Source organism: Simochromis diagramma, unplaced genomic scaffold (assembly GCF_900408965.1).
Source record: "Simochromis diagramma unplaced genomic scaffold, fSimDia1.1 OVJJ01000419.1, whole genome shotgun sequence".
In the NCBI taxonomy this organism is placed as follows: Eukaryota; Metazoa; Chordata; class Actinopteri; order Cichliformes; family Cichlidae; genus Simochromis; species Simochromis diagramma.
In genome coordinates this window covers 244,511-257,336 of record NW_024387244.1, presented here as the reverse complement: position 1 = coordinate 257,336, position 12,826 = coordinate 244,511, and positions in this window count along the sequence as shown.

Here is a 12,826-nt window from a genome sequence, read left to right as displayed (position 1 = left end):
TGTTTCTGTGGGGTTTTTAAGGATTGAAGACACTCCAGACATCTGTGTCCCAACAAAACTGGCTTAATATTTACAGAATAATGTTCTTCTCTCCCCTATTGCACCGTCGAGGAGCGTGCCAGGATACATTTCACTGCATGCTGTACTTGTATAGCTATGCATGTGACAAACAAGCAACCTTGAATCTTGATCTTGAATCGATGTGGGAGGGCTTCCCAGAGGCACATGTTGGGCCAAGGCTTGGGTGAGCGCAGCCAGCTGATGATTGAGTTGCCGTAGCATTTGTTCGTGCCGCTCCAGTACCGCTTCCGTAGAAACGACGATATGCTGGGCAGGGGCTGAGTCCGCTGAGTCCATCGTAAGGCTGGATCGTTACTGTCACGGTTCGCTTGAGGACTCACACGCAGGACTCAGAGGCACAGTCAGTATTTATTACAGTTCCACCAGGTGTATATACAAACAGTGCAGGGGATTGTGCTATATACAAAGCGGTGACAGGGAAAGGGCTCCGGGGAAATCCAGGTAGGGAAAAGACACTTGCTCCTCTTCTGGCTCTCTCTCCAAACACTCACACAAAAGGGAATCCACTCGGGGAATGCAGGGTCGGGTCCAGGGGATCTATGTACAGGAGGAAACACACGTTAGACGTTTTGCACAGGGACGCAAAAGAGAACTTGCTCAGAGCCGGGCTGCACTGACGCGAGTCACACACAACGATCCAGCGCTGAGTAGAAGCCACTCCCTGGCTTAAATGCTGGCTGCGCTGACGAGGCCCAGGTGTTTCCTCTTCAGAGGGGGCGTGGGCCGAGGGCGTGAACCCACCATGAGTTCCGCCCTGGCGAGAGAGCGAGAGAGAGAGAGAGAACACTACTAGTCAGCGGCCTGCTGATCCCCTGGCCGTGACAAACACAGCTGCTGCACATTCATGGTCAGTACTGTGCGTTTGGCTCAATCAACAAGTCACAAACACACAACAGTGGCTGGTGTTAGGCATGTGGGGCTACTTTGACTTTTTTAGTGGGAAGTCCGAGCTGAGTGGCTGTTCCACAAATAACTTCACTGGGAACTCAGGACTGCACCATAAGAACCAACAATTCCTGTTTCTGCTCAGTTCAATCCTGAATTAGACATATATGCCTAAATGCACTGAATTGCTCCGATGTGATTGGCTAATTATAGATATTTTATATATATAATTATATTATATTCTTTGCTAATGAGTAACTGAACCCGAAGCGTACCTAATAAAGTGGCTGGTGAGTGTACAATTTAAAATAAATACAAACTTATCCGTGCACTTGGAAACAAATACTTATTATTTCTGATAAAAAAGTCTTTACATTTCCTGTGGGTGTAAATATTCGTTCCTCCAGGCTGCTGACCTCTCACAGATATCCTGCAGCCCCTTGCGACCCGGTGCTAGATAAGCAGGAACAGAAAAAGGATGGATGGATGTTTGCTGTTGTTTGTGCCAAGAGGGAGCATGACGCAGCGGTCAACCACCGAGGCCGGGCCCGTCAGGTTAGAGCGCCCTTTTTTTCCTCGGCGCTCTCAATCATCACAGAACAATCTCACATCGCAGCTCTCCCGGACCTGCCACATTTCATCTGGTGTCTATTTATCACGCTGGGGTCAGACGGCTCCTTCTCCTCAATAAAAATACTCACTTGTATATTCGTGACAAAATACTTTGAACGGTGGGTTTGCAGTTGAGCAAAATGATTCATGCAAATGTTGCTCGAAGAATTGTGCAAATATTATCACTGCGAGTCTGAAAGCAAAGAAAGGGAAAACAGATGTGCATGAATAAAACAAAGGGGCTGACACACAGAGATTTAGAAGACTGGAACGGAAAAGACATCCCCAACAAATCTCGACACCAGAAGAAGAAAAAAATAAGTTTAAAAACAAGCATGAATAATTTTGAAGGGATACAGATCTGCATACTGTCCAGCACTAAACCCACTGAATGTGATGATGATTGAGGAGGTGGCACATTAGCTACAGTCGTGTCTGCCCAGTGCAGACTCGTCAGTGTGCTGTGCCTTTTTGATAGTTGTTGATGGACTTGGAAGACTAATTCATCTCCATTACAGTGACATATTTCTGTGCTGTCGTGCTCAATTAGATTCCACATCAGTGAATAAACCTCTGTGCAGCACTCCTGTTTTTCCCTCCTGCCACTTTCAGTGATGACAATACTCGAGTCGCTTGAAGCCTTCTGCAGGTGGCCTGGCTGTGGGCTGATTTCTGTAGGTGTGGAGCAAAGACAGAATTTGTCCTCGGTGAAATGACATCTGCTCGCGATCCCTGATGCAGAAACTCATAAATATACAAGGATTAAGGGGGAAAAGTCACTTTTAATTCAAGATGTGCTTTTTTTCCAAGACACCTGTCACGTTTCCAAGTAAACAGAGTGTTCATGTGAAAAATCCTCTTCAACAATGACACATTTACTCAGTAGCCCACGAGGTCCTGCACCCTCTCCTCTTTAATTTAAAACAAAAAGAATCATTTATGAAGAGGATTTGAGGTTGCAGACACATGCCAGTACTTCACACTTCATCCTGTTTGTACTTTTGCATTAAAAATCCCCCAGCGAGACTAATTACCCTACATGATTAGAAAAAACTATGGCCTGCTGTCAGCTCAGTGATGATGAGTTGCTCAGATTTGGCAGGCGAGAGAGTAATGTGACAGAGGACTCTTAACTCAAAGTTGATCTGTGCTGATGCTGAACACTACAGCACAAACAGCCTGATTGCATTAAAATTCAGTTTGTCCTCCTCGACAGTTACCCTCAGTGTCCACCATCAGCCCGGAGCTCGAGCACTGCCATCCATCCCCACATTAGGCACGAGGACCCTGCTTCAAACTCACTCAGAACAGCGAGTTTCACACTTAGAGTCATTTAGCTGTGATGTGTTTCTACTGTCTTTGATTGAGGCGCCTGCATGAGAGCAACTAGCAATCGTCATAAGTGTTCTTTATATTCAGATCATCAGCAGCATCTTCAAGCCTTGACAGGCAAGGTCACAGCTTCAAGTGGCCCACTGGAATTTCATGAAGCCAACACAACAGTGTGCTATCCAGCTCTTTTTGGAGTCGTACGCTGCAAAACCAGCCAGGGAATCCAGTCGAGAGCACAAAGCACAGGGTCTTTATACGTTTGCCTCCTATTAGACACTGAAACAAGCAACGTGCTATGATGATGCTGGCTGTGTTTGCCATTCGCAACAACAAGTCAGGTCTGTTTTTTTTATCTTTGAGTGTGTGTGTGTGTGTGTGTGTGTGTGTGTGTGTGTGTGTGTGTGAGAGAGAGAGAGAGCATTTCCACTGAAACACTAGGTACGGTCCATTTCATAACAACCAAACATAAAGTCTAGCTTCTATACACAGCTGACATAAATCTCAGTGACTGCACCCATACAAAGCACACATGTGCATCTCTTAGGTGTGTTTGTGAAATGCTTGCTGTTGCTTACACACAGGAGAGTTGTTGAAAATAAAGAGAAAGGATCTGTGAACTCCCTTGGAGGTAATATAGCATGCTTGCCAGTGTTACATAAGGCAGTGATTGCTCCTTTCACAGACACTGGCACCTCTGTGCTTTTCTCAACTCCACGCTCACGTTTTTAATACTAACAAACGCTGAAATGTCAGCAGCGTGGCTCTCACTCGGACCACTATGAAACCATAACATGAGTGGGTGAAACTGTGTTTCCCCTCAGTCCTTGTAGGGAAAAAAAGGACATTTGCCTTAATCTGTAAGAAGCTTAACCCCCTACTGTGAGATGGATTATAATCTCTACAGACACAAATATGACAAGGTTATGAACTCTGCAAAGAAAAATCATCACAGCTGTCCTTGACCCAAGAATGCAAGTACTAATTAAGTTCAAGTTATTAAAAAAAGGCCAACGGATTAGTTCCTGATTATTTCCTAAGATCAACAGAAACAAATGTCCAACTTGTTCATTTCGTATTTAGCTGCGGCTCCTTAAACATCGCACCTCTGCTGAGGTGCTGCTAAAACCCAGGCTGCTTTCATAGTAGCTTTTCCTTTATCTTTGGCTCAGGTGTTTCTCATTTTCTTTTGGACAGCACCCCGGAGATGAAGTTACAGCTCAGGTGAGTTAGGTTTAATAGTGTTACAACCAGAAAACCATCCAGTAGTAGTTTTGGCCCCGTGAGCAGCTGCTACAGGGAGTGCAGAATTATTAGGCAAGTTGTATTTTTGAGGAATAATTTTATTATTGAACAACAACCATGTTCTCAATGAACCCAAAAAACTCATTAATATCAAAGCTGAATGTTTTTGGAAGTAGTTTTTAAGTTTGTTTTTAGTTTTAGCTATTTTAGGGGGATATCTGTGTGTGCAGGTGACTATTACTGTGCATAATTATTAGGCAACTTAACAAAAAACAAATATATACCCATTTCAATTATTTATTTTTACCAGTGAAACCAATATAACATCTCCACATTCACAAATATACATTTCTGACATTCAAAAACAAAACAAAAACAAATCAGCGACCAATATAGCCACCTTTCTTTGCAAGGACACTCAAAAGCCTGCCATCCATGGATTCTGTCAGTGTTTTGATCTGTTCACCATCAACATTGCGTGCAGCAGCAACCACAGCCTCCCAGACACTGTTCAGAGAGGTGTACTGTTTTCCCTCCTTGTAAACCTCACATTTGATGATGGACCACAGGTTCTCAATGGGGTTCAGATCAGGTGAACAAGGAGGCCATGTCATTAGTTTTTCTTCTTTTATACCCTTTCTTGCCAGCCACGCTGTGGAGTACTTGGACGCGTGTGATGGAGCATTGTCCTGCATGAAAATCATGTTTTTCTTGAAGGATGCAGACTTCTTCCTGTACCACTGCTTGAAGAAGGTGTCTTCCAGAAACTGGCAGTAGGACTGGGAGTTGAGCTTGACTCCATCCTCAACCCGAAAAGGCCCCACAAGCTCATCTTTGATGATACCAGCCCAAACCAGTACTCCACCTCCACCTTGCTGGCGTCTGAGTGGGACTGGAGCTCTCTGCCCTTTACCAATCCAGCCACGGGCCCATCCATCTGGCCCATCAAGACTCACTCTCATTTCATCAGTCCATAAAACCTTAGAAAAACCAGTCTTGAGATATTTCTTGGCCCAGTCTTGACGTTTCAGCTTGTGTGTCTTGTTCAGTGGTGGTCGTCTTTCAGCCTTTCTTACCTTGGCCATGTCTCTGAGTATTGCACACCTTGTGCTTTTGGGCACTCCAGTGATGTTGCAGCTCTGAAATATGGCCAAACTGGTGGCAAGTGGCATCTTGGCAGCTGCACGCTTGACTTTTCTCAGTTCATGGGCAGTTATTTTGCGCCTTGGTTTTTCCACACGCTTCTTGCGACCCTGTTGACTATTTTGAATGAGACGCTTGATTGTTCGATGATCACGCTTCAGAAGCTTTGCAATTTTGAGACTGCTGCATCCCTCTGCAAGATATCTCACTATTTTTGACTTTTCTGAGCCTGTCAAGTCCTTCTTTTGACCCATTTTGCCAAAGGAAAGGCAGTTGCCTAATAATTATGCACACCTGATATAGGGTGTTGATGTCATTAGACCACACCCCTTCTCATTACAGAGATGCACATCACCTAATATGCTTAATTGGTAGTAGGCTTTCGAGCCTATACAGCTTGGAGTGAGACAACATGCATGAAGAGGATGATGTGTACAAAATACTCATTTGCCTAATAATTCTGCACTCCCTGTATGTGCTGCTGGAAAAGGAGATCTGCATGTTCACAAAGGTTCAATATTAGGAATTCATGTTTGTGCACCTTTTCCTTCCAATCTTCAATTAATTTGCTTTAATGTAGCAGCCAGCCTTCTGTGCACACCAACCATGTGGAAGGTGGAAGGAGCATCATACGGACAAATAAAAGCTTGAATGTGTCGGAAGTAGGAAGTTTTGGACCCAAATTTAGGTTTCAAACTTCAAAATGAAATTCAAACAGAGACAGAATCAAAGTACAAAACTCCCCAAAATGTCTGGGTGGCAGGGACATACAACCAGAGAGAAACAAACAGATGCTTGGACAAAGGAAATACAGGACTATAAATACTCACACTGCACTGACAGCTGACAGGGGAAGTGACCACAGCTGGGGAAAATGAGGCACAGGTGAACACAATCACTGGGGAGGACACAAAGCTAAACAGACACAGAAAACAACAAACCAATAAAACAGGAAATGAGTAAGAAAAACTAAACAGGGAAACTGAAATGCAACAATAAATTAAAGTTGATGAAACGGCAAAGGAAGGCACAAAGGCAGAGGATGAGGACACTAACATATAAACAGTGACTGCAGCTCAGAGCTAGAGGTGATATAAATATATTCAACAGCAAATTGAAACTCAAAACCCTGGGTCTCAAACCCAGGGACCATGACAAAATATCAACAATAAGACCACGATCATCAAAACTAAACCAGAAAAAGGCTTAAAGTACTTTTGCTTTACATGGGATGAATATAGAATATATGAGTTTTCTCCTGAGATCCACTTGTAGAAACCTGATGCAACACTGGGTGTTTTAACATCCTTAACATCGGACGTTTTAGTGTGAAACATGGGAACTGGCTTTCTTTTGGCAACTATGATGAACTTGGAATTATGTTTCATCCCTGAAGGTTTCCGACTCGCTAAGAAACAAAACACACGAGCAATGACCTCTTTTACTGTTGCAGCTGTCTGCATTACTTTGCTCTGTAGCGTTGTTCGTGTAGCATGGCCAGTTTAAATCAAAGGAGAAATTGAGCCAATTACAATTTGCTAAAAAGATGGAAAATTAGCAAAAAAACCATCATGTTCTTCACCGCGACTCAGTGCAAGAATGACTGCTTTAAGCTCCTAAGCTATTAAATTAAGTAGTTGGTTCAACAAATGTGAAGCTGATGTGAAAATCGCCAGTTTGCTTTCTGTTACAACGGCTCGTTTTATTCACAGCCACTGTGAGACGACTGCACCAAAGTCTGTTAAACTTTGGTTCATCGCACAAGTCAAAGGACAACCTGCACATGACTTCCTCTGTTTAGTTCAGAGATGCTTAAGTTCACCAGTCACTGATGAATTAGCAACTTCAGATAGTGACAGCTGATCAGTGTGTGTGTGTGTGTGTGTGTGTGTGTGTGTGTGATAATGCTCCTGACTTCAGAGGCACAGAAACAGCATCTGCATTGCTGAGTCATCATCAGGTAATACAGCTAAGATTCATTTGATTCGTTTCTGAGTGTCTTTCAATATCTTTCAACAGCTTTTTGTTTGTTTTTAAATTCTAAACATGAAAATGAATCCATCCCGTTTGTATCTGCAGCAGAGGGTTTGAGAATGAAGTAAACAAAGTGTGTCGCTCTTCCTCCTGACTGCTCTCTCACGGGTCCCAAAAGAAGTAAAAACCAACAACAGTGTAAACTTGTGCACCTTCTGCTCATCTGTCACATTAGTGACAAGACTGAGCTCAGTGAAAAAGACAAACCTGCAGAGAGACTGAGAGTAATAGGCTTGGTGGGGAAGGGGAGGGGGTGTTTCTGCTGCATTGCTGGGTTTTGCACTCCATCATTTCTCCATCTCATTTAATTTATCAGATGCAGCCTGGTGGACTCACCCAACCTTGGCAGTGGTTATGCTCACCTTGTCAGTCAGTCCCTGTCTCTGGGATCACATGACATTTTCAGCAGCACTAAGAGCAATAAAACTTTTTCTTGTTTGCATGGTGAGGGTTCATTTGCTGCTAAAATGATGCATTCAGTGTTGTTTCAGATCTGCACCATTATCTGCTTTGGCAACATGTCTAGCTCAGTTTTTAATTCTCGTGACTCAAAGCTGCACGTTTTACAGAAGATCTGCACCAGTGACAAAAATATAGACGATTATGAAACAGCATTATCCTGATGGCGTGATGAGAAGTATTACAGCTTTAAATACTAGAGGGGGGGGAAGCATTTAATTATAAATACTTTCCAATAGTCCAACACTTATTTCTTTGTATTTTGCTTCAAAGCAGTCAGAGTTGTTTGTTTCCAACACAAGGGATGAACCAGTGTTGTGTCTACACATAACATCTTAGTAAAGAAATTCAGTTAAATGACATTTTATCACTGGGCACGTTCTTATAAGCAACCTGTCACAAAAGCACATTTATTTAGCTGAATCTATGGAAAATGCCAATGATAACACAGTTTGACAGGCATAAAGTATAATTTTTGCACCAACAAGGTGATTCCCTAAAAGCTGCAAACTTGTAAACTTGCAAAAACCCAACCTGCAGCAAAGGAACAGTCTCTGAAAGTCATGTCCTTAAGAAATAAAATAAAGAAATTCATTAGGACTAAGTGTGTGTACCAGACTTCATATTAGTCCATGTCGTTTCACTGGCAACAAGAAACATCAGTCTCACGGTAGCACTACAGAAAAAAGTCAGAGAATTAGAAGGAATCATTGGGGAACTTAATTTAATCAGGAAATCTCGGTACAGACCAACAGAATAAATTGCTGGACAGGCAAGCAAACCAACACACTAATTTAAACCGCCTGCAAGACTACATGAATGGGTCTAGAAAAAGCTGAATTTACCACTGTGCCAGATGTGCACGTCCAAATCCCCAGAGCCATTTGTAGCACAGAAATGAGCCAGCTGTTGTGGTGTGGTGGGTCAGCACTGGATTGTGCTGATTCTGATACCACACAGCTGCCAGAGAGTGAAACACATAATAACACTGTCGGGTTACGCTCTCCATCAGTCACGGCAGTGTTAAGATGCCCTTGAGGAAATGTGAAGTTCCCAGTAGACAGCCGGTGTCCGCTGTGGATGGATGGAGAGTGCTGAGAACAGATACATACGTAACTCAGATTTAACAACAGGGAGCAAACATGTGCTGTGTAAACAGGAGCTCTGCTGTTTGGTTAGTGTGCCAGCTATTGGATCACTTCTGAAATACGCAGGATTTTGTTAACCATCCAAAAAAAAAAAAAAACCCACACTACAGCTGCTTCAACATCTGCTTCCAGGGTGAACATTACTGTCACCGGGGCGATCGTGGCTCAAGAGTTGGCAGTTCGTCTTGTAATCAGAAGGTTGCCGGTTCGAGCCCCGGCTCCAACAGTCTCTGTCGTTGTGTTCTTGGGCAAGACACTTCACCCGTTGCCTACTGGTGGTGGTCAGAGGGCCCGGTGGCGGCAGTGTCCGTCAGTGCGCCCCAGGGTGGCTGTGGCTACAATGCAGCTGCCATCACCAGTGCGTGTGTGTGAAGGATGACTGGATGTAGTGTGACGCGCTTTGGGGTCCATAGGGACTGAGTAAAGTGCTATACAGTCCATTTACCCAGCTGCCCAATCGCTTTCAGCTGCAGCTTCCTCTTCCTGAATGAGGTCACTGATTGGCTGCAGGCCAAATAAATTATCTCTACTTCCAACCAAATATACCTGTGTGGCTCGAGTGGCTGGCGTTTTGCACTCAGGGCTCATATTACAGTTGAATTCTACAGATGTTGTGCACTATAAGCAATAACTTGTACTTTTTAATGTGTTATTAAACAATATTCATGATCCATGAGATGAAGGACTTTATACAAAAGAAGAATCGATAACATCTCAGTGCTCAATCCTCTAAAAACATGTTCAGTCTAATATTTACAAATGATGTCACCTGACATCTTACCTGCGCAGTATCACTGCGATACTACCATCCTGTGAAAATCTCACTATACTATTTCTCAGCATCCTCTTTAGTTCATTTCAGAGTTGTTATCCCTCCATGTGAATGAAGGCTCTTTGCATCTTTCTGAGAAGCTCTAATGGGAACAACAGAGTCACAGCAACTAGAGCGACGCAGCAGCGACATGCTGGCACACTCAGACTTTCAGCCGGAACTACAATCTTCTGTGCAGGTATTCAGTCAAGGTCAATTTCAAAGCTGGCCAAGCTTATGTGACACGACTGGATGCGTTTGGGAAGATTGTCTCGCCATCTTTGCGTTTTTGCAGGTTTTTAACTCTGAAGCTATCAAGTGCAGTGGTTAAGTCTTTTTACTTGGGAAGCAAATGGTTGCTAGTTTGATTCCAGTTGGAGGAAAAGCATGTGACATAGAAACAAACTAGTTGTTTGACATTCAACCAACTGTGAAAATCTGTCACCATTGACGTTTTTAGGGTTTAGTTTCTGCTGTATTTATCACCAAAAGGCTTTTTATACAAGCGTGTTGTTGTTGTTGAAGAGAGGGGGTCATGGACGTGTTATTGGCTGTCATCGCTGACAGGTGGCACTGGGAGATGACCACACCGTCGCTGTGTCAGCCTGTGAAACACACACTGGGCATGCGGCCAGCTCTGATGGGATTTACACAAGAGGAGAAGAAAACCCGCTGCTGACTAATCCTCGGGGAGCTAAATGTAATCATTTTTTTGTCACACAGGTTGGACATGAAATGATCTGTGTTAAACTTGGCACAAATGTTACTTGTTTTTGTTTTTCTAAATCCAGCTCAAAACACAAATTGCTGGCTTATATTATTATGTCATAAGAATACATGTAAAAACCCACAATCACTTTATCATCATTATTTTTAAAGTATATTTTTAGCTGATATTTCTTTCTCTGTTTTTGCCCGGAAATTAACAGGAAACAGGCTGAGATCAAACCAGCTGCAAATCCAGCTGTGGCCTGGAGATGTTACCTGAGGTGTACAGAAGGACGGACGATCTGATATCCTCGTGTTGGTGTCGTTCCCTCGTCATCATAAATAATGTTGTTCCAGGTTCAACATTGCAAGTGACCAATCACCTTCTTCTGAACAAACGCCTTAAAAAAATCTACTTCACTTGCGAGAAGAGAAGCCGCTTCTGTAAGGACACTATGTATAATGCTTACCGTCTATGAAAGGAAAGTATCCTGAAATGCAAAGAATTCAAGTTCCTGGATCGGCGGACAGAAGCGGTTTCTCTTCTCGCAAGTGAAGTTGATTTTTTTAAGGCGGTATTTTTCAAAGGCACAAAGGGGGGACGTCACAGCAATGTGATTGGTCACTTGCAATGTTGAACCTGGAACAACATTTATTATGATGATGTGGGAACAACACCGACACTCGGATATCAGATCATCCACAGAAGGACGGTGAAATGAGCGGTGCATGTGCATCAGCACTAAGAGTTGGAAGTTGTCATTTAGGTAGTAGTTGATAGCCTGCAGCAGTTAACTGCCTGATTGTGGCTGCTGTCTCGTACCTCATTTCTTCATATCGCCTGTCCCTTTGTTCTGCAGGTGTCGGGTTTCTGTTCATCGCTGTGAGCAGGCAAGTTAGACAGGAAGCAGAGGGAGGGAGATATCAGACAGGGATGACTAACTGCTCATTGGTACTAACAGGACACTTTCACGTGTGAGCCAACCTGTTTGTCACAGTGGCGCAAAACTGCAATGACAAGTTGTTCAGCACGTTTAACGGTGGGATCTCACTGGAGCTGACAAAAATAATTAAGAAATGAGAAAAAGACTTATCAAAGGGAGCCTGCTGAGATGTTTCATGCTGCTGTAGCCTGGTTTGTAATATAGTCATCGTAGAAAAACAGATGAAATAATTAAAAGTACACCCTTTGGCGGTTTTTTTATTATATCTTTATTGAAAAAAGGACTTGTTACAATAAAGTGCATTGATATTATTTAGTCCTTTTGTTTTACATTCAGTAACGAAAAGTGAACTCGGTGGCTTGACAGTGTATACATAATGCAGCATGTTTAACTTATTTACATAAAGTACATTCAATACATATTATGGAGGGTCGACCTGACATTGTACAATACATGGGAGATACACCAATTCAGGGCTGGTCTCACCTAAATTCAGGGCGGACGGGGGACACAAAGCTAATCCATTTATTCCATATTTTGTAGAATTGGTCTTTTAGAAGTTTTAAAAAGAATGTCAATGTTTCCATTTTCCATATTTCAAAAACTGCATCAAACCAATCCTCAAGTGTTGGCGGAGTTGGTTTTGCCACTTTCTGGTTATTGATTTTCTGCTTGCCGCTAATAGGGCTTGTAAGAGCTTTGTGTCCGGACCAAGCCAGCAACCAGGCCCAAGTACAAATTTACAAAATTAATATCAAATTTTATCTTAAAAACCTTAAAAACCTGGGATATTGCAATGTTTGTTAAAATAATCCCGCATTTGAAGAAACCTGAAGAAATATACTTGTCATAGGCCATTTCTTATTTGTAAAGATTGGAAACTCTGTAGTGTCCCTTTATGTGTGAAGGGATGTTGTTGGTCCACTCTCTATCCAGGACTGAAATCTTTTATCACTTTCATTTGGTTTAAAATCTGTGTCATATGCACACCATCTAAATTCTTTTAGTATTCGTTCACTACCACATATTTTAATCAATTTATTCCATATTTCTAGAGTGTGGCTTATCCATGTTCCTTTACCTTCTAAACCGTCTGCCAATTTTTTATCCGCAATTGAGGCTTGTAGTTGAAATTTCCCCTTGTGGGCCTGATAAAGGTATATCAAATCAAAAATTTAGGGGTTGTATTGAATTCTATGGATTTCCACTTAGCTTTCAAATTCGGGTTACACCATTGCAGCAGGGGGATGACCTGAGATGCATAATAATAGTATTGTAAACATGGGACCACTGCCCCACCTTTGCCATGTTTAACTGTAAAATACTAAACGTAATTCTTGGTTTTTCCCCTGCCAAATAAAGTGCAAAATCCATTTGTCCCAATCCCCAAACTGTGTTTGACTTACTTCAACAGGCTAAATAAATAA